This window comes from Salmo salar, chromosome 06 (assembly GCF_965601325.2).
Source record: "Salmo salar chromosome 06, fSalSal1, whole genome shotgun sequence".
NCBI classification, from domain to species: Eukaryota; Metazoa; Chordata; class Actinopteri; order Salmoniformes; family Salmonidae; genus Salmo; species Salmo salar.
The window spans coordinates 34,461,082-34,480,993 of NC_138296.1; the positions used below are offsets into that span (position 1 = coordinate 34,461,082).

The window sequence follows — 19,912 nt, forward strand, 5'->3', positions numbered from 1 at the left end:
ACAACAAGTGCATTGAACACGGCCACTAAAGGTTTCAGGGATCCATGCAACAGCCTGCATCAAGAGCGATTTGGAACCTCACCGGCTGACCTGCTGCTGCTGTCCTCTGCCTGGGCCATCTGTCTGTGGGCGTTGGACCTAGCAGACCCAAGCCCAGCATCTGGACAGCACTGTGTCTTACTTAATGGAGGGGCCAGCGTGCTGCTGGAGAGCACGGGGAGCAACCGGAGGCTCAGGTTATCCTGCAGACGTGAATTCGATGAGAAATTGACATATAGTCGATGAGTGTGTCGTCAAAAAGATGGAGTACATCTGTTTATTTCAACTGGGCGAGACAGCAGTGGACAGTGAGAGAAGGAAGAGGGCGTCGGGCGCAGAGTCTTGACTGTCGGAAGACGTGAAGAATTTCACTGAATCGACCACTTGTTTTCGGTGTTTTTTTTATGGCTCTAACTCTGCGTTATTGGGCCACTTCTGAGATATTTTCTCTTGGCCAGGAAGTGGATACAGATTAGATGTGTTATCAGAGGTGAGAGGCTGCTGAAGACCAGCCAAGACACAGAAATTACACACACACACACACACACACACACACACACACACACACACACACACACACACACACCACACACACACACACACACACACACACACACACACACACACACACACACACACACACACACACACACACACACACACACCTATTTGGTATGCTTCATAATAATGAGTACATATATACACTCTCTGCCCTATTGAGCACAAACATACTCACATACACACATACAGACACAGCACATCTCGCACAACGCTTGGGGACTTGTTACCATAACAAACCTCTCTGGGGTTAGCTGTTCCAACTTCTATCCTCACGCCTTACACTGGAAATTAGCCTGTCACTACGGCCGTGGACTGCTTCAGTCTGTTTATTAGTTGTTCCTTCTTTCCTCTGGTACCTGCTTTCTTCAATCACCCTCTATCACTTTATCCATCCCCCCCCCCCCACCTCCCTTACCAGCAAGAGATAATGTGACCTTCTGCCAAAGTGCTGGAAACCATGCCACGGTCGCAGCGGGCTCCTCTGTTGCTACTGAAATAGACTCAAACAAGTGCCGAAAGGAAGGGAGCGGGGGAGTGAGGGAAGGGAGAAAAGAGAAGCAGGACAGCTGAAGCCACGGACACGGAATGAGCCGGTGGGAGCCAGGGCTGGATGCGGATTGCCAACGCAGGTAATGAATCACCTTCCCTTTCCCTTCCCCTACCACTGCCTAGCCTAGCGCTGTACCCAGACCCACCACACTTTACTATCTCAGACTGCCTGTTATACCGGACAGAGAGGGAGGGTCGGCTGGATTGAAATAATTCCATATGACAAATGTAATTGCAATGGGCTGCTGTTAATATTGTAATGAAGTGAGGAGGCTGCTGCTTTGTCACAGGTGCTACATGTGTTTGTTTTGCTCTTCGAAAGTAAAGAGACGGTGTAGATAGCAGACCCATCCTCCTCCCACTCAAGTCAGATGAAATGGAATGTATGCTTGGAAGTTGGAACTAAATAAACAGTTTACTGTGAACTGTGGGGACTAGATCACAGGACCTGTGTAAGGCATCAAAGGAATGGCTGTTGGCTGTGTGACCGTGTGGCAGTGTGACTGTGCCTGTGTGTCTGTGGCTGTGCTTTACTTCACAGTGTCACAGAGGATTTGGCAAAGTTGATCGATTCATCCTTATAAACAGGAAAAACAGAACAGCTGAGAAGGACTGCAGTTGTACACTGCATGCTGAAACTGCCAGAGAAATTGAATTGCCACTGAGGAGTGACTTTGGTCCTTTGGGACAGGAGAGTGAATGAGACTTCTGTAATTATACTAGCATCCATCCCAGTGCTTTAGTTTCATGAATACAGAGCAGTTCCTTGATGTTCTGTAGACACACTCTACCTGTCAATGGGCTTCTGTTATGGCACTCCCACCCTGCGTTTGTATTTCTATTTCAACTGAAGGAAGAAAGAGAAAGATGAAGAATGAAATAATGAATGAATGAAAGAGAGAGGGAGAGAGAGAGAGAGAGAGAGAAAGAGAGAAAGAGAAAGACAGAGAGGGAGAGAGAGAGAAATATTTATTAGAAAGTACCTTGATGGCATAGTTTGTGAGGACAGTGGCTATCACTCAGCCCTGTCTTGAAGGGCATTTCAAAAGTGTATTTCGGTGTGGACACAGTTATCAATCCCAAATGTTCTATCTCTGTTTCTCAACCTACTACACAGGACATGTTCAGTCACTTTAATTTGAGAAACTTGTCAAATTGTTCACAATTTGCTTGTTAAATTGATTGTTGAAATGGGATTGTTTAACTGTACACGTTATTCAAACTACAATGACCGTATCCACAACAACGTTCAAGGTCAGATACCGGTGAGAGAACCCCAAGCAGGGAGAACTTGTCAACTTGGATATCCATATACACTGTATGAACCCCTTTAGGGTTTCCTGTAAGACAGTGTCACTGCTCTGAAAAAAGACAGTTAAGAAAAAAAGATCAAGCACCCGGTTTTATAATTTTTTGGGGGGGGGCATTTCACCTGAGTGCTTCCGAGACCATTTCCTAACACCTGTGGTATTTTTAGAAGAGCTGAAGCGTGTGTGAGCCTGGTTCTAACCAAGGCAGATTGTCTAGTTCCATGCATGGCCAAGCATTACCTGCCTCAGGTTGGATATTTGTATGCCAATACAGTACATTGGCATTATGCATTACTGTGTCTACCTTTTCTCTGTGTGTTTCACTTGGGAGAGAATAATGTGTGAGCAGAATGAAATAATGTATTATAAACAGTAGACAGCTTAGCACCGGTTGTTCTAGTGAAAAATGGCTGTTCATTATGTTATTCCTTCCATATCGTGGTTTCCCTGATGAGATGTATAGTGTATAAGGGTGTGTGTGTGTGTGTGTGTGTGTGTGTGTGTGTGTGGTGTGTGTGTGTGTGTGTGTGTGTGTGTACGTGCGTGTGTTGGGGGGGAGATGGTTAACAGATGAGACCGTCCCATCGTTGGTAGCAAGGCTCTGTGTGACAGAGGAACAGATGCATTGATCCCTGGGTATGCTGGCTCCCCGCTTCTAGAACTGGTCCATCACACAGCATGGAATACACACACACAGATGCACACACAAGCACTCACACACTGATGCTAAAACACACACACACACACACACACACACACACACACACACACTATTGCAAAAGCACACACACACACTAATGCAAAAGCACAAGCACCCACAAGCACCGACACGCACATGCACACATACATACACACACATACACATTCGGACTCACCAACGAACAGAGGCACACACACTCATTCGATCCATCCTACCATGGGAGACCAAAATGTACAATATCTCACCTGTCTACTTGTATATTGTTTTTGGAGTGCTTTTTTAAAAGAGGCTTTAAGGGTTGAAAATATCCAGACGTCCCCAACCTTGAGTGACACTATAGAGCAGGGCAACAGAGGGTTAAACCCTGAAGGACACGGGACTGGGGGAGGGGGAGGGGCGTACAGTAGGTCACCTAGAGAATAAATCAAATCAGCAATCAAGCCGAGATGTTTTTTAACAGATGCTGGGCTTAATCCAGCCTTCCTCCACTACATCACACAGTCACACTCAAACACTATTACACACACAGCACTGCACACAGAAAGGGTTAGCCAATGTTTACACTTAGCTTTCTCTTTAGCTGTGCAGTTTAGTCTCATAGAGCACAAACATGAGGATAATCACAGCATTCTCCACTGGGTGTTTGTCCTGCTTTAATGGTGCGTGCATGTGCACCTAATCTGTGCATATGAAACAGTATAGCTTCCGTCCCTCTCCTCGCCCCTACCTGGGCTCGAACCAGGGAAGCATCGTTACCCATCGCTCCACAAAAGCCGCAGCCCTTGCAAAGCAAGGGGAACAACTACTTTAAGGTCTCAGAGCGAGTGACGTCACAGATTGAAACGCTATTAGCGCGCACCCCGCTAACTAGCTAGCCATTTCACATCGGTTACACATACATGCTGCCAAGGTGAGTCTTTGGGGAGAAAGAAAAAGTTGGTTCCAGTCTAAAACAACTGTCCTCATTGGTCAGTTGTGAAATTTGCACTCTGTCTTGTCTGAGCCAAACTAGGAGACCCCGCACCAAGTCCCATTAGCTGGCTGTTTGTTCCCTCCCATCCCAGTGTGTCTCCAATGACCTCCAGAGCTCTTATCTCAGGGTTAGCTGCTGCTTCGTCAGCTGTCCAGCCTGCCCCACGACACTCAGAGCTGATCAACTTAATGAAATGGTAAAGCTATCAGTCCTCACCCTATCCTCACCCAGTCTCCCCCCGTCCCCCCGTCCCTCCACACAGCAACACATCCCTCAACTCTGAGTGGCGAAAGGGCATGGAGAAGGGGGATAGGAGGGAGGTGGAGACAGGAGGCTGGTAAAATGACAAGGGGCCTTTACACCTGAACAAACAAACAAGACACACATGCATGAGATGCAAATTGATCAAGCCACAGGGACCAGCCAGACAAGCACACACTGAGCAGTAAACAATTTACTGCAGGGGGAAGGTGGCTTCATACCAGAGCAATCGAGCCAACGTCAAAGAAGTAGTAAATTCCACCCAGAACCAACAACGCTGCGTCGTCACGTAATCCTTTTCCAGTGATATATGGCCCCCATAAAGTAGGGAATAATTGACAGGGCACCATACATGTTGAGGAACACATGAACTGTAACAGTTATACGTGTTTGCTGCCTGGTGTGTATGTTACAGTATGCCCCTGTAGCACTCACATAGCAGGGGGTAGAGGTCTCTGGTGAGATTTTAAAGGGGAATTTAGAGGCTGGCTTCAGTCAGTGTCGTTCTCCTCCAGACGTTTATTGCCGCTGTACTGCTTCACGGGCAACAGAGACTCCGGTCCCCATTTGTATTCAGGGTGCAGTGCTGTGTGCACCTTGTCTAACGTCCTGTCGCTGTTGAAAAGGGAAACTGACACAATGTTGCCTGGCTGGGGGAGCAGAGCAGCGTCTTCTCATCCGTCTCTCTCTCTCTCTCTCTCTCTCTCTCTCTCTCTCTCTCTCTCTCTCTCGGACACTGACACCCACCTTAGATCGTATGCGTGTGCATCTGTGAGAATGTGTGTGCGTGTGTGATTTGTAATGGAAAAAAATGTGGTAGCCTAATTGCCATCTATTCACGCTTGTTTGTGTCGTACATAATATTTCACAATTACAACTACAACCTTAGAACCCATTCCTGAGAATTGATGTGCTGCTTATTGCAATTAGATATCGATGCCATGGCTGTCCACTTCAAAATATAAAGAACGTCTCTTATTCCATTTGAATAGCTTGGAGTGGACATGATTCATTTATATGAATCATTTTTGGGGTTCTGTGATGCAGCCTTGACAAAGTGATAAAACCACAAAGTTGGAGTTTTGGGCAAATAAGTCCCTCAGGGCTCATTTAAAGAACTTAATAAGGGTACATTCAGTTTATCAGTACCTTCAGTTTGTTTTGCACCAACACGGTCACTTCAATCAATACTTTAGCTCCACTGAAAACATCTAAAAGTCAGATGCTTTACGACTATAGCTTTCATGGGTTTCTGTAGAACAGCGTTTGTAACCATGCGTATGAGAAGAATCTGATAGCTTTGACATGTATTTGGCCCAGTTTTGGCATGTTAGTGAGATGTCAGGGAGAGAGGCGGAACTTAGTGTTGTCGCTGGTCTCAGCACATGGCAACACAATGTTTAAAGCAGAAAACACTCGATGGGATGGTTACCGTATAGTATACTGTATCCCAGAGGTTGATTATAAAACAAAGTGGTATGTTCATACGTGGGTTAGTGCTTGTGTGAGGGGTCTGTCAGGGCAGATGGGTGGGCAGCAGCCAGCAAGTCAGCTGTCAGAGCAGGATGGTGACATCTGGACCGGGAGGGGATTCTACCATCTCCATCGTCAGCCATGGACCTCGGCTTAACCAGGGTTTTATCCTGATCTCTGCTCCACATACCATACGGACACACATGAGGGCCACAGACAGCACGGTCAAAGGCCAGGACTACAACCCAAAGCTTACACCACCATGACCATGTCGACCCAACCGTTTCTTACCTGACACTGTGATTTACAGTGCCTTCAGAAAGCATTCACACCCCCTTGACCTTTTCCACATTTTGCTGTGTTACAAAGTGGGATTAAAATAGATTTAATTGTGATTTTATTGACAAAGATCTTCACAAAATACTCTGTTATGTCAAAGTGGAAGAACATTTGAACGTTTTTTTTAATGAATGGAAAATAAAGGACTAATATATCTTGATTAGAAAATTATTCAACCCCCTGAGTCAATACAGGTTAGAATCACCTTTGGCAGCGATTACAGCTCTGGACACCTGGATTGTACACTATTTCCCATTATTCTTTAAGAAATTCTTCAAGCTCTGTCAAGTTGGTTTTTGATCATTGCTAGACAGCCATTTTCAGGTCTTGCCATAGATTTTCCAGCCAATTTAATTCAAAACTGTAACTAGGCCACTCAGGAAAATTCAATGCCGTCTTGGTAAGCAACTCCAGTGTATATTTGGCCTTGTGTTTTAGGTAATGCTGAAAGGTGAATTTGTCTCCCAGTGTCTGTTGGAAAGCAGACTGAACCAAGTTATCCTCTAAAATTTAGCCTGTGCTTAGCTCTATTCCATTTATTTATCCTAAAATACTCTCTAGTCCTTTCCAATGACAAGCATACACCTAACATTATGCAGCCACCACCATGCTTGAACATATGAAGAGTAGTACTCAGTGATGTGTTGGATTTGCCCCAAACATTACGCTTCGTGTTCAGGACAAAAAGTAAATTTCTTTGCCACATTTTCTGCAGTATTATTTAGTACATTATTGCAAACAGGATGCATGGAACCTTGAGGAACACCGAAATGTACAGTTGATTTGTCAGAGGACACACCATCCACAGAGACAAACTGATATCTTTCCGACAGATAAAATCTAAACCAGGCCAGAACTTGTCCGTGTAGACCAATTTGGGTTTCCAATCTCTCCAAAAGAATGTGGTGATCGATGGTATCAAAAGCAGCATTAAGGTCTAGGAGCACGAGGACAGATGCAGAGCCTCGGTCTGACGCCATTAAAATGTCATTTACCACCTTCACAAGTGCAGTCTCAGTGCTATGATGGGGTCTAAAACCAGACTGAAGCATTTCGTATACATTGTTTGTCTTCAGGAAGGCAGTGAGTTGCTGTGCAACAGCTTTTTCAAATTCTTTTGAGAGGAATGGGAGATTCGATATAGGCCGATAGTTTTTATATTTTCTGGGTCAAGGTTTGGCTTTTTCAAGAGAGGCTTTATTGCTGCCACTTTTAGTGAGTTTGGTACACATCCGGTGGATCGATAGCCGTTTATTATGTTCAACATAGGAGGGCCAAGCACAGGAAGCAGCTTTTTCAGTAGTTTAGTTGGAATAGGGTCCAGTATGCAGCTTTAAGGTTTAGAGGCCATGATTATTTTCATAATTGTGTCAAGAGATATAGTACTAAAACACTTGAGTGTCTCCCTTGATCCTAGGCCCTGGCAGAGTTGTGCAGACTCAGGACAACTGAGGTTTGGAGGAATACGCAGATTTCAAGAGGAGTCCATAATTTGCTTTCTAATGATCATGATCTTTTCCACAAAGAAGTTCATGAATTTATCACTGCTGAAGTGAAAGCCATCCTCTCTTGGGGAATGCTGCTTTTTAGTTAGCTTTGCGACAGTATCAAAAATACATTTTGGATTATTCTTATTTTCCACAATTAAGTTGGAAAAATAGGATGATTTGAGCAGCAGTGAGGGCTCTTCGATACTGCACGGTACTGTCTTTCCAAGCTAGTCGGAAGACTTCCAGTTTGGTGTGGCGCCAGTTCCGTTCCAATTTTCAGAGCTCGGGTATTTTCTGTATAACAGGGAGCTAGTTTCTTATGACAAGTGTTTTTTGTTTTTATGGGTGCGACTGCATCTAGGGTATTGCGCAAGGTTAAATTGAGTTCCTCAGTTAGGTGGTTAACTGATTTTTGTACTCTGACGTCCTTGGGTAGGCGGAGGGAGTCTGGAAGGGCATCTAGGAATCTTTGGGTTTATGGCACGGCTTTTGATGATCCTTGGTTGGGGTCTGAGCAGATTATTTGTTGCAATTGCAAACGTAATAAAATGGTCCAGGATTATGAGAGAAAAAAATAAGATCCACAACATTTATTCGACGGAACAAAACTAGGTCCAGAGTATGACTGTGGCAGTGAGTAGGTCCGGAGACATGTTGGACAAAACCCACTGAGTCAATGATGGTTCCGAAAGCTTTTTGGAGGGGGTCTGCTGACTTTTCCATGTAAATATTAAAGTCACCAAAAATGTGAATATTATCTGCCATGACTACAAGGTCCAATAGGAATTCAGGGAACTCAGTGAGGAACGCTGTATATGGCCCAGGAGGCCTGTAAACAGTAGCTATAAAAAGTGATTGAGTAGGCTGCATAGATTTCATGACTAGAAGCTCAAAAGATGAAAACGTCGTTTTTTTTGTAAATTGAAATTTGCTATCATAAATGTTAGCAACACCTCTGCCTTTGCGGGATGCGCGGGGGATATGGTCACTAGTGTAACCAGGAGGTGAGGCCTCATTTAACACAGTAAATTCAACAGGCTTAAGCCATGTTTCAGTCAGGCCAATCACATCAAGATAATGATCAGTGATTAGTTCATTGACTATAACTGCCTTGGAAGTGAGGGATCTAACATTAAGTAGCCCTATTTTGAGATGTAAGGTATCACAATCTCTTTCAATAATGGCAGGAATGGAGGAGGTCTTTATTGCAGTGAGATTGCTAAGGCGAACACCGCCATGTTTAGTTTTGCCCATCCTAGGTCGAGGCACAGACACGGTCTCAATGGGGATAGCTGAGCTGACTACACTGACTGTGCTAGTGGCAGACTCCGCTAAGCTGGCAGGCTGGCTAACAGCCTGCTGCCTGGCCTGCACCCTATCTCATTGTGGAGATAGGGGAGTTAGAGCCCCATCTATGTTCGTAGATAAGATGAGAGCACCCCTCCAGCTAGGATAGAGTCCGTCACTCCTCAACAGGCCAGGCTTGGTCCTGTTCATGGGTGAGTCCCAGAAAGAGGGCCAATTATCTACAAATTCTATCTTTTGGGAGGGGCAGAAAACAGTTTTCAACCAGCGATTGAGTTGTGAGACTCTGCTGTAGACCTCATCACTCCCCCTAACTGGGAGGGGGCCAGAGACAATTACTCGATGCCGACACATCTTTCTAGCTGATTTACACGCTGAAGCTATGTTGCGCTTGGTGATCTCTGACTGTTTCATCCTAACATCGTTGGTGCCAACGTGGATAACAATATCCTTATACTCTCTACACTCGCCAGTTTTAGCTTTAGCCAGTACTATCTTCAGATTAGCCTTAACATTGTTAGCCCTGCCCCCTGGTAAACAGTGTATGATCGCTGGACGATTCGTTTTAAGTCTAATACTACGGGTAATGGAGTCGCCAATGACTAGGGTTTTCAATGTGTCAGAGCTAATGGTACAGCTATCCCCGCTGTAAGGCAATCGTTCTCCTGTATATTATGAGTACAGCGACTGCAATTAGAAGGCATCATGTTAATGTTACTACTTAGCTTCGGCTGTTGGAGGTCCTGACGAACCATGTCCAGATAAAGCGTCCGAAGTGAAAAGGTTGAATGAAAAAAAGTAGAGCGAGGGGAAAACAAAAAATATGAACGTAATTAAAAAGTAAAAAACGTAAAGTTGTCAGGTAGCAAAGTAAGGTTAGCAACAAAACGCACAGCAGCACGTAAACAAGTCTGCAAGTCTACAGGTAATCTTATGTATGGGGTACAAAGATAGGGTAGTCATTTAAAAATCATATTAAACACTATTATTGCACACAACTTATTATGTGACTTGTTAAGCACATTTTTATTCCTGAACTTATTTAGGCTTGCCATAACAAAAGGGTTGAATACCTATTGACTCAAGACATTTCAGCTTTACGTTTTTTATTCATTTGTAAACATTTCTAAAAACATAATTCCACTTTGACATTATGCGGTATTGTGTGTAGATCAGTGACACACAATTGAAATCCATTTTAAATTCAGGCTGTAACACAACAACATGTGGAAAAAGTCAAGCGGTGTGAATACTTTCTGAAGGCGCTGTACATCTGTGTTAGCATGACCAGGGTGAGAAGGACATGACTGATGAATCCTGCCAGGCCAGTGCTGAGAAAGGCTCAAGTAAACACGTGTTAGGTAAAATAGATTATACCCCGGATACCATTGTAATCTGCTACTGCCTCTCAAAGATTATTACCCTCACGCTCTTCCACATAAAATCTGTTCAATCTCGCCACAGAGAGTGCTGACACAGCAAATGCAGAGGATGGAGTTTGGTACTATAAATGTGATGAGGGTGTGTAGGGATATACAGTGTATATCAACATTTGTCAAATGACAGGACAACACGTTACTGTATTCTTGGATGTGAGAAATTAGTTGTATACCCTTGTGCCTTTGATGTATTGCCCTTCAAATAATTGATCAAACAGAAAATGTGATTAATGATCAAATGTTGGCTGATGACACAGTATATAGTCTTTCATTGGGTTTCCTTCCTAATGGGTCTGGCAATAATGACAAATTGGTTTTATATGACCTGTCTGTTTGTGAGGGCAACAAATGTGTTCTGTGCACTTTCAATATAGTATGAGACATTATCACCTAACTCCTGTGCTGCAGCTGCATGAAGATGACATGAAAATGTAGTAGTCCTGCATTATTACCCATCTGCTAAGTTATTAACAACCTGCCTGTCATTGTACCACTGACACACAGAGACAGAACATAACCTGCTGGCCTTTGCCCTACTAACACCACAGAGACAGGACACACTGTAAACCCCCAAACTCATTCTACCTTACACACCCTCAAATCCAAAAGCATAATCTTAAATCAGAAATCGGCAGGTTGTGGGCGACCCAATGCTCCACACTTCTTTTGTTGTGTTTTCACTTTGAACGAAAACAAGGGGGTTGAGCCCTGAGCTGCCTTGGGCTGGCCTTCTGGGCTAGGAGTGTCTTTGTGTTAATCCCGCCAACTCGAACGACCCTGCTGCCCCAGAGCTGGTCACTTGCAACCTAACATTACAGCCGCCAGAAACAAACCGAGCAGGTGAAGCCAACAAGCATCATTCTCGGTTCTTGGATCTGAATCAACTCGACCGCAAAAGAGACAAAGAAGCGAGAAAAAGAAGGCTCATGACCAATCCATAAACTCCAGAAAAAATGTGAATACATTTTGAAAGGTGGAAGAGTGACTCCCAGATGGCCACCGTTGTCATGGACTGGTAATGTTAGGTAAGAGTTGGATTACATGTTTAGCCTGCTAGCTATGTTAGCTGCTAACCTTAGAGTGTTCAATGTTCAAGCTAGCTAACAAGGCTACTTACAGTGGGGGGGAGAAAGTATTTGATTCCCTGCTGATTTTGTTCGTTTGCCCACTGACAAAGAAAGGATCAGTCTATAATTTTAATGGTAGGTTTATTTGAACAGTGAGAGACAGAATAACAACAAAAATATCCAGAAAAACGCATGTCAAAAATGTTATTAATTGATTTGCATTTTAATGAAAGTGTTGTGGTCAGATGAGACCAAAATGGAGCTCTTTGACATCAACTCAACTCGCCATTTTTGGAGGAGGAGGAAGAATGCTGCCTATGACCCCAAGAACACCATCTCCACCGTCAAACATGGAGGTGGAAACATTATGCTTTGGGGGTGTTTTTCTGCTAAGAGGACAGGACAACTTCACCGCATCAAAGGGACGATGGACGGGGCCATTCTTGGGTGAGAACCTCCTTCCCTCAGCCAGGGCATTGAAAATGGGTCGTGGATGGGTATTCCAGCATGACAATGACCCAAAACACACGGCCAAGGCAACAAAGGAGTGGCTCAAGAAGAAGCACATTAAGGTCCTGGAGTGGCCTAGCCAGTCTCCAGACCTTAATCCCATAGAAAATCTGTGGAGGGAGCTGAAGGTGCGAGTTGCCAAACATCAGCCTCGAAACCTTAATGACTTGGAGAAGATCTGCAAGAGGAGTGGGACAAAATCCCTCCTGAGATGTGTGCAAACCTGGTGTCCAACTACAAGAAACATCTGACCTCTGTGATTCCCAACAAGGGTTTTGCCACCAAGTACTAAGTCATGTTTTGCAGAGGGGTCAAATACTTATTTCCCTCATTAAAATGCAAATCCTTTTATAACATTTTTGAAATGCGGTTTTCTGGATTTTTTGTTGTTATTCTGTCTCTCACTGTTCAAATAAACCTACTATTAAAACTATAGACTGATCCTTTCTTTGTAAGTGGGCAAACGTACAAAATCAGCAGGGGATCAAATACTTTTCCCCCCCACTGTAGCAAGCTAACTAACATCTTCTGTATTTAGACTGTTTTGTACTCAAAGGAATCTAACGATGGCATCATGTAGCTACACTGCATAAACCCTACAAGATGCCCAATGCCTTTATTTCAGCTAGCTAACATTAGCTAGCAGATTGTTTCGCATGTAGATGATAATGCTAGCTAGCTAGGTGGTGAACAGGATTTTTGGCCCAGGACCACGCCAAAAAATGCATCTAGCTATACACGTGGTACGGTAACATCACACAAACATGTATTTCTCAGGGAGATATGGGTGGGGACAGTCTGATTTAGAGGGAAAGAAATGCTGTATGCATTTTCTGTTATGCTTTGTGATTCAATCATTATTTTGTTGGTAATCAACCAAAATAGTTAGCTATATTTGCCTGTTCCGCATATTGCCTGTCTATATACAGCTTTGATTCCTACTTAGTGTGAACTACCCACCAGAATGACTGAGTTAATAACTAGTGTGGTCAGTCAAGTAAACAATGGTTAATCTGCATGGCCTATTGGTGTACTATTGGCCATCATGTCACAGAATGGTACATTAGCATGACACATGTTAAACTGGTTACAGCACAACATCAAGGACACTGTTTTGACACTGACTTATTTGAGAATTGAACCTCTGTGGCAGGGCCGTAAGGATGCATTGCAGTCATACTTGCTCTGATGACCTCCTAGTAGGGAGTGAAAGGAGGGAACCAGGAGTAGCACATAACAGTTTGTGGCCTGGAGGTGTGGGACCTAACAACATGGTCGTCATTCCAAACTGCTGTGTGTGGAGAGTACTTGCCTCCCGTGATCCGCTGCGGCAACATGTAGGCTTTTTGCCTGGGAGCTGGGAGATAGCTGTATATGTCCTACCTTGTATTTGTGTTTTATTGTTTTAAGTGTTCAGTTGTCATTGTAATTGTCTCATTGTTTTTGTATGAAAACAGTAACTTTTTTAAATTATGAATTATGGGGATTTTTACATAACAGAGATGCATTTATGTGGTCAGTCTTTTATCATGCGGCAAACAGTCCCAGTCATCCATGAATCTGTTACTACGGCAGTGTTGATGCTGATGGGAGAAAAAAAATCATATCACTGACATGTATTGGGCTCCCGAGTGGCGCAGCGGTCTAAGGCACTGCATCACTACAGACACCCTGGTTTGAATCCAGGCTGTATCACAACCTACCGTGATTTGGAGTCCCGTAGGGTGGCGCACAATTGGCCCAGCGTCGTCCGGGTTTGGCTGGTATAGGCCGTCATTGTAAATACGAATTTGTTCTTAACTGACTTAAAACAAAATATTGGAATCACTTACTGTATTAGCGCAAGTGTCAATGGCCTTTCAGAACCAAGTTTTCATAGTATTGATTCTAACCCAATGTAATTGTATATTAATTTCTCAAGTTTCAGCAGGAAAAGGTCAAATACTCTAACAAGCATAATGTCTGCCATTCTGTATGAATAAAAGTTCCCCACCAAGCCCTTAGCACTGATGTTCCTGGATGAACTCTTGTTTGGTTAGTAGTGAGACAGGAGGGACAAGTCAGTATTTGGAGGTTGTTGGCACTGTGTGGGAAATCATCAAATTAGTTGTTACTTCAAAAGTATATGGTAAAATGCAATGTCATATTCCCGTACACCCCACTGTATCCTGTGTATATGCCAAATAAACTTTGATTTAGATTTGATTAAAAAATGTAATGGAATTTGAGTTAATTATAGTGAGAACGTATGCACCGTTTATGAATTTAACCACTAATGAATTGATGCTTGGTAACATATTGGCCATGGTCTAACCTGAGAGAGAGGAGGTAGGTAATACTGGCCATGGTCTAACCTGAGAGAGAGAAGGTAGGTAATACTGGCAATGGTCTAACCTAAGAGAGAGGAGGTAGGTAATACTGGCCATAGTCTCACCTGGGAGAGAGAAGCTAGGTAATATATTGGCAATGATCTCACCTGAGAAAGAGGAAGGAGGTAGTAATATACTGACCATGGTCTCACCTGACAAAGAGGATATAGGTAGTAATATACTGGCCATGGTCTCACCTGAGAGAGAGGTTGTAGGTAATAACATACTGGCCATAGTCTCACCTGAGAGAGAGGATGTAGGTAAGATGTAGGTAATAACATACTGGCCATGGTCTCACCTGAGAGAGAGGATGTAGGTAAGATGTAGGTAATAATATACTGGCCATGGTCTCACCTGAGAGAGAGGATGTAGGTAATAATATACTGGCCATGGTCTCACCTGAGAGAGAGGATGTAGGTAATAACATACTGGCCATGGTCTCACCTGAGAGAGAGGCTGTAGGTAAGATGTAGGTAATAATATACTGGCCATAGTCTCACCTGAGAGAGAGGATGTAGGTAAGATGTAGGTAAGAATATACTGGCCATGGTCTCACCTGAGAGAGAGGATGTAGGTAAGATGTAGGTAATAATATACTGGCCATAGTCTCACCTGAGAGAGAGGATGTAGGTAATAATGTACTGACCATGGTCTCACCTGAGAGAGGATGTAGGTAATAATATACTGGCCATGGTCTCACCTGAGAGAGGATGTAGGTAATAATGTACTGACCATGGTCTCACCTGAGAGAGGATGTAGGTAATAATATACTGGCCATGGTCTCACCTGAAAGAGAGGATGTAGGTAATAATGTACTGGCCATAGTCTCACCTGAGAGAGAGGATGTAGGTAGTAATATACTGGCCATAGTCTCACCTGAGAGAGAGGATGTAGGTAGTAATATACTGGCCATAGTCTCACCTGGGAAAGAGGATGTAGGTAATAATAGAGAGATGTACTGTAAGTAATAATATACTGGCCATGGTCTCACCTGAGAGAGAGGATGTAGGTAATAATATACTGGCCGTGGTCTCACCTGAGAGCGAGGGTAGGTAATATACTAACTATGTAATACTTGTAAAGAGCGTAATGTCTGCCATTCTGTATGAACAAAAGTTTCCTACCAAGCCCTTGGCACTGATGCTTCTGGAGATACTCTTGCTTGGTTGGTAGTGGGACAGGAGGGACAAGTATGTTTGTGGGGGTTGTTGGCACTGTGGAAAAACATAAGATACATTTTTACTTCAATAGTACATGGTACAATGCAATGCCATATTCCCGTATACATCCCACTGTATCCTGTTCATATTCCAAATAAACATTGATTTTGATAACATAATATGGATGGAATATGTGGTGTTTTGCAGTAACCAGTGTAACATCCTAATGTAACCATCCTATCACTTGATTGCCAATAGTACACCAATACGTCATGAAGATGAACCATTGTTTACTTGACTGACCACGCTGGATATTCATTCAGCCGATCTGGTGGGTAATTCACACTAAGTAGGAATCAATGCTCTATACAGATAGGCAATGTGCTGAACAGGCAAACATAGATAACTATTTTGGTCAATTTCAAGCAAAATAATTACTGAATCACAAAGCATAACAGAAAATGCATACAGCATTTCTTACCTTGGTCAATTAACAACAAAACAATTATTGAATTACAAAGCACAACAGAAAATGCATACAGCATTTCTTACCTTGGTCGATTAACAACAAAATAATTATTGAATCACAAAGCATAACAGAAAATGCATACAGCATTTCTTACCTCTCTTTCAGTGTTGGGGTTTGCACAACCACAATTTAAACAGCCTCAGATTCCCTCGAAATCCGACCGTCTCCACCAGTATCTCCCTGTGTGAGGTTTGTGTGATGTTACTTTACCAAATGTTATGCATAGATGTGTTTTTTGGGGTGTACATTGGCCGAAAATGCTGTTGACCACCTAGCTAGCTAGCTAGTTATCTACAAATGAAACACTATCATGTCAACAATCTGCATATCTAGCTTTTGCTAGATAATGTTAGTTAGTTGAAATAAAGGCATTGGGGGGTTTGTGCAGTGTAGATTTTATGATGCCATTGTTAGATTCCTTTGAGTACAAAACAACCCGAATACAGAAGATGTTAGCTAGCCAGCTAAGTAGCCTTGTTAGCTAGCTTGAACATTGAACACACTAAGGTTAGCAGCTAACGTAGCTAGCAGGCTAAACACACAACCTAACACTTACTGACTGGTAAGTCAGTGGAGGCTGCAGAGGGGAGGACTGCTCATAATAATGGCTGGAACGGTGCGAATGAAATGGCATCAAACACCATGTGTATGATGTATTTGATACCATTCCACCTATTCCGCTCCAGCCATTACCACGAGCCGGTCCTCCCCAATTAAGGTGCCACCAACCTCCTGTGTTACCAGTCCATGAGAACGGTGACCATTTCAGCATCACTGTTCCACCTTTAAAAATGTATTCAATTCAAATCAAATTGTATTGGTCACATACACATATTTAGCAGATCTTATTGCGGGTGTAACGAAATGCTTGTGTTCCTAGCTCCAACAGTGCAGTAGTATCTAAAAACGATTCACAACAATACACACAAATCTATAAGTAAAAGAATGGAATTAAAAAAATATATAAATATTAGATTGAGCATTGTCGGAGTGGCATTGACTAAAATACAGTAAAATAGAATACAGTATATACATATGAGATGAGTAAAGCAGTATGTAAACATTATTTAAACATTATTAAAGTGACTTGTGTTCCCTTCTTAAAGTGGCCAGTGATTCCAAGTCTATGTATATAGGGCAGCACCCTCTAAGGTGCAATGTTGCATCACCGGGTGGAAGCCGGCTAGTGATGGCTATCTAACAGTCTGATGGCCTTAAGATAGAAGTTGTTTTTCCAGTCTCTCTGTCCCAGCTTTGATGCACCTGTACATACCTCGCCTTCTGGATGATAGAGGGGTGAACAGGCCATGGCTGGGGTGGTTAATGTCCTTGATGATCTTTTTGGCCTTCCTGTGACATCAGGTGCTGTAGGTGTCCTGGAGGGCAGGTAGTTTGCCCCGGTGATGTTTTGGGTAGACCTCACCACCGTCTGGAGAGCCCTGAGGTTGATGGCGGTGCAGTTGCTGTACCAAGCGGCGATACAGCCCGACAGGATGCTCTCAATTGGACAGGGTGCTCTCATCTGTAAAAGTTTGTTTTAGAGGTCAAGCCAAATTTCTTCAGCCTCCTGAGGTTGAAGAGGCACTGTTGTGCCTTCTTCACCACACTGTCTGTGTGGGTGGACCATTTCAGATCGTCAGTGATGTGTACGCCAAGGAATCACCTTCTCCACTGCAGTCCCGTCGATGTGGATAGGGGCATGCTCCCTCTGCTGTTTCCTGAAGTCCACAATCAACTCCTTTGTTTCATTGATGTTGAGTGAGAGGTTATGTTCCTGGCACCACTCTCCCAGGGCCCTCACCTCCCTGCTGGCTGTCTCGTCATTGTTGGTAATCAGGCCTACTACTGTTGTGTCGTCTGAAAACTTGATGATTGAGCTGGAGGTGTGCGTGGCCACGCAGTCATGGGTGAACAGGGAGTACAGGAGGGGGCTGAGCACTCACCCTTGTGGGGCCCCTGTGCTGAGAATCAGCGAAGTGGTGGTGTTGTTTCCTACCTTCACCACCTGGGGGCAGCCCGTCAGGAAGTCCAGGACCCAGTTGCACAAGGCAGGGTTCAGACCCTAGGGCCCCAAGCTTAATGATGAGCTTAGAGGGGACTATGGTGTTGAATGCTGAACTACAGTCAATGAACAGCATTATGAACAGGTATTTCTCTTGTCCAGATGGGATAGGGCAGTTTTATAGGGTTTATCGGGTTTTCATTCCAAGGCGGATCAATCACTTGTCATGTACACTTAAAGCAACAGCATGTCTGAAATATGTCCAGCACGCTCGTGGCAAAGCAGAGCAGGGATCTCGATTTGGATGATGACATAAACTAATATCATTGAGTGTATCAGTTTGATGTGATTTTCTTCCCTGGGGTCATGGAGTGGGAGATAAATCAGAGGCTGCTGGGATTGGAAACATGCAGACTGGGAGATCCCTGTATGGAAGCAGTTAGGGTAGAGGGAACATGGGGCTGAATATTGGACAGTAGGATACATTTTTACTATGACAGCCTATAGCTCCAGTTTATTATGAGGCCATGATATGGAGAATAATTTCATCAGGACTAAAGAAGTAAATCTACAGGGAGGTGTCAGGGATATGACAGGTTGACATGCCCTGTCCACGCTCCGCTAGGGCCCACGATTATCAAATCACCAGACGACGGACATAGAGTCACAGCTGAGAGGGACTCACCTTGCACTGCATCCAATATTGTGGTGACACCTGGCATCGGGATGTAAAATTGAGTTGAATATTGACCTAGATAAAATGTGACAACAATACAAGACATTACGTCTTGGTGGAGGGGACAAGCAGGTGCATGTGTCTGATTTGAGACATGGCAGATATGTCGAAGTCACATCCTTCCAGATGAGGCAGTGTGTCTAAAGGCTAAGATGTCTTTAAGAGAAAATATTAACTGTCAAACTACCATGTTGTTCTGTTAGTGGAAATAGAATATAAACACTCTGTGAGTGTGGCTACTCTAGTCTGTTTTTATCAGTGTGCAGTATTGTCACAAAGCTGCTTCCCCAACTTGTTCTATTTTGGTCACCATCTGAAAAGGCAGGAAACAAATGTCACTTAACAGTAATAATTCTGTGAACTAAACTATTGACTATACCAAGTCAAAATATTCTCAGAGTGCTTTGTATAGCTGGCAGTAGTACCAGGAATGTAGGTAATATTATTTGATGTGCAATAGAACGTTTATTGAATGTTGTCTAAAGTAGAGAAAAAAGAGGCAGACGCTTTTGGCATTAAGGATTATATTATTATATTAGATCCAGCTTGATATGACATTATTTTACATCACAATGAGGGAGTCATGTTATTGGCGATTGACTAGTTAAGTGTTCCCCAGATGGTGGATCAGGACCCAGGCTGGGTCGCAGCTACAGTATATCCCCCTGGGTTGAAGCTATATCCTCCTGGGTCGCAGCTAAAGCCTGGGTTCTGTCTACAAGTGTTGTTTTGTTTATCAGATGTTCCACAAAGCTCTTTAGATAGATCCAAGCTAAACAAAGTCTGGAAACCACGGTAGCAGTGAGGGCCAATGAATGGGAGTTGAGAGGATACTCAGTGGTTAACAGTAAAAGCCTAATTGATTCTAATTTACTTGACAGTGCATGACTGGAAGAAGCCGATTCACTGTATTCAGAAAAGCATTTTATTATTCTGTAATGCTTTCGTTAGAAGAAGTATCGGAGTCAGGCGCAGGACACAGGGATGAGTGCAAACAAAAACGTGTTTACTCAAAATCATAATAAAACTTCTTCCACAGCAAAAATACAGGGTTTGGAGAAACACCTCCAACAACCACAAAACAGGAAACAATCACAGAC

General features: G+C 43.6%; 1 protein-coding gene across 1 annotated transcript in view; it reads left to right on the top strand.

Annotated features, from left to right (window-relative positions):
- Positions 1-633: 633 nt before the first annotated feature.
- The window catches only part of LOC106606927 (glutamate receptor ionotropic, NMDA 2C-like), an 83,706-nt gene continuing 64,427 nt past the window's right edge, over positions 634-19,912 (top strand). The window contains exon 1 of the mRNA XM_082976501.1: positions 634-1,229. The gene's annotated coding sequence lies outside the window, so the exon portion shown is untranslated. The remainder of the gene's footprint in view (positions 1,230-19,912) is intronic.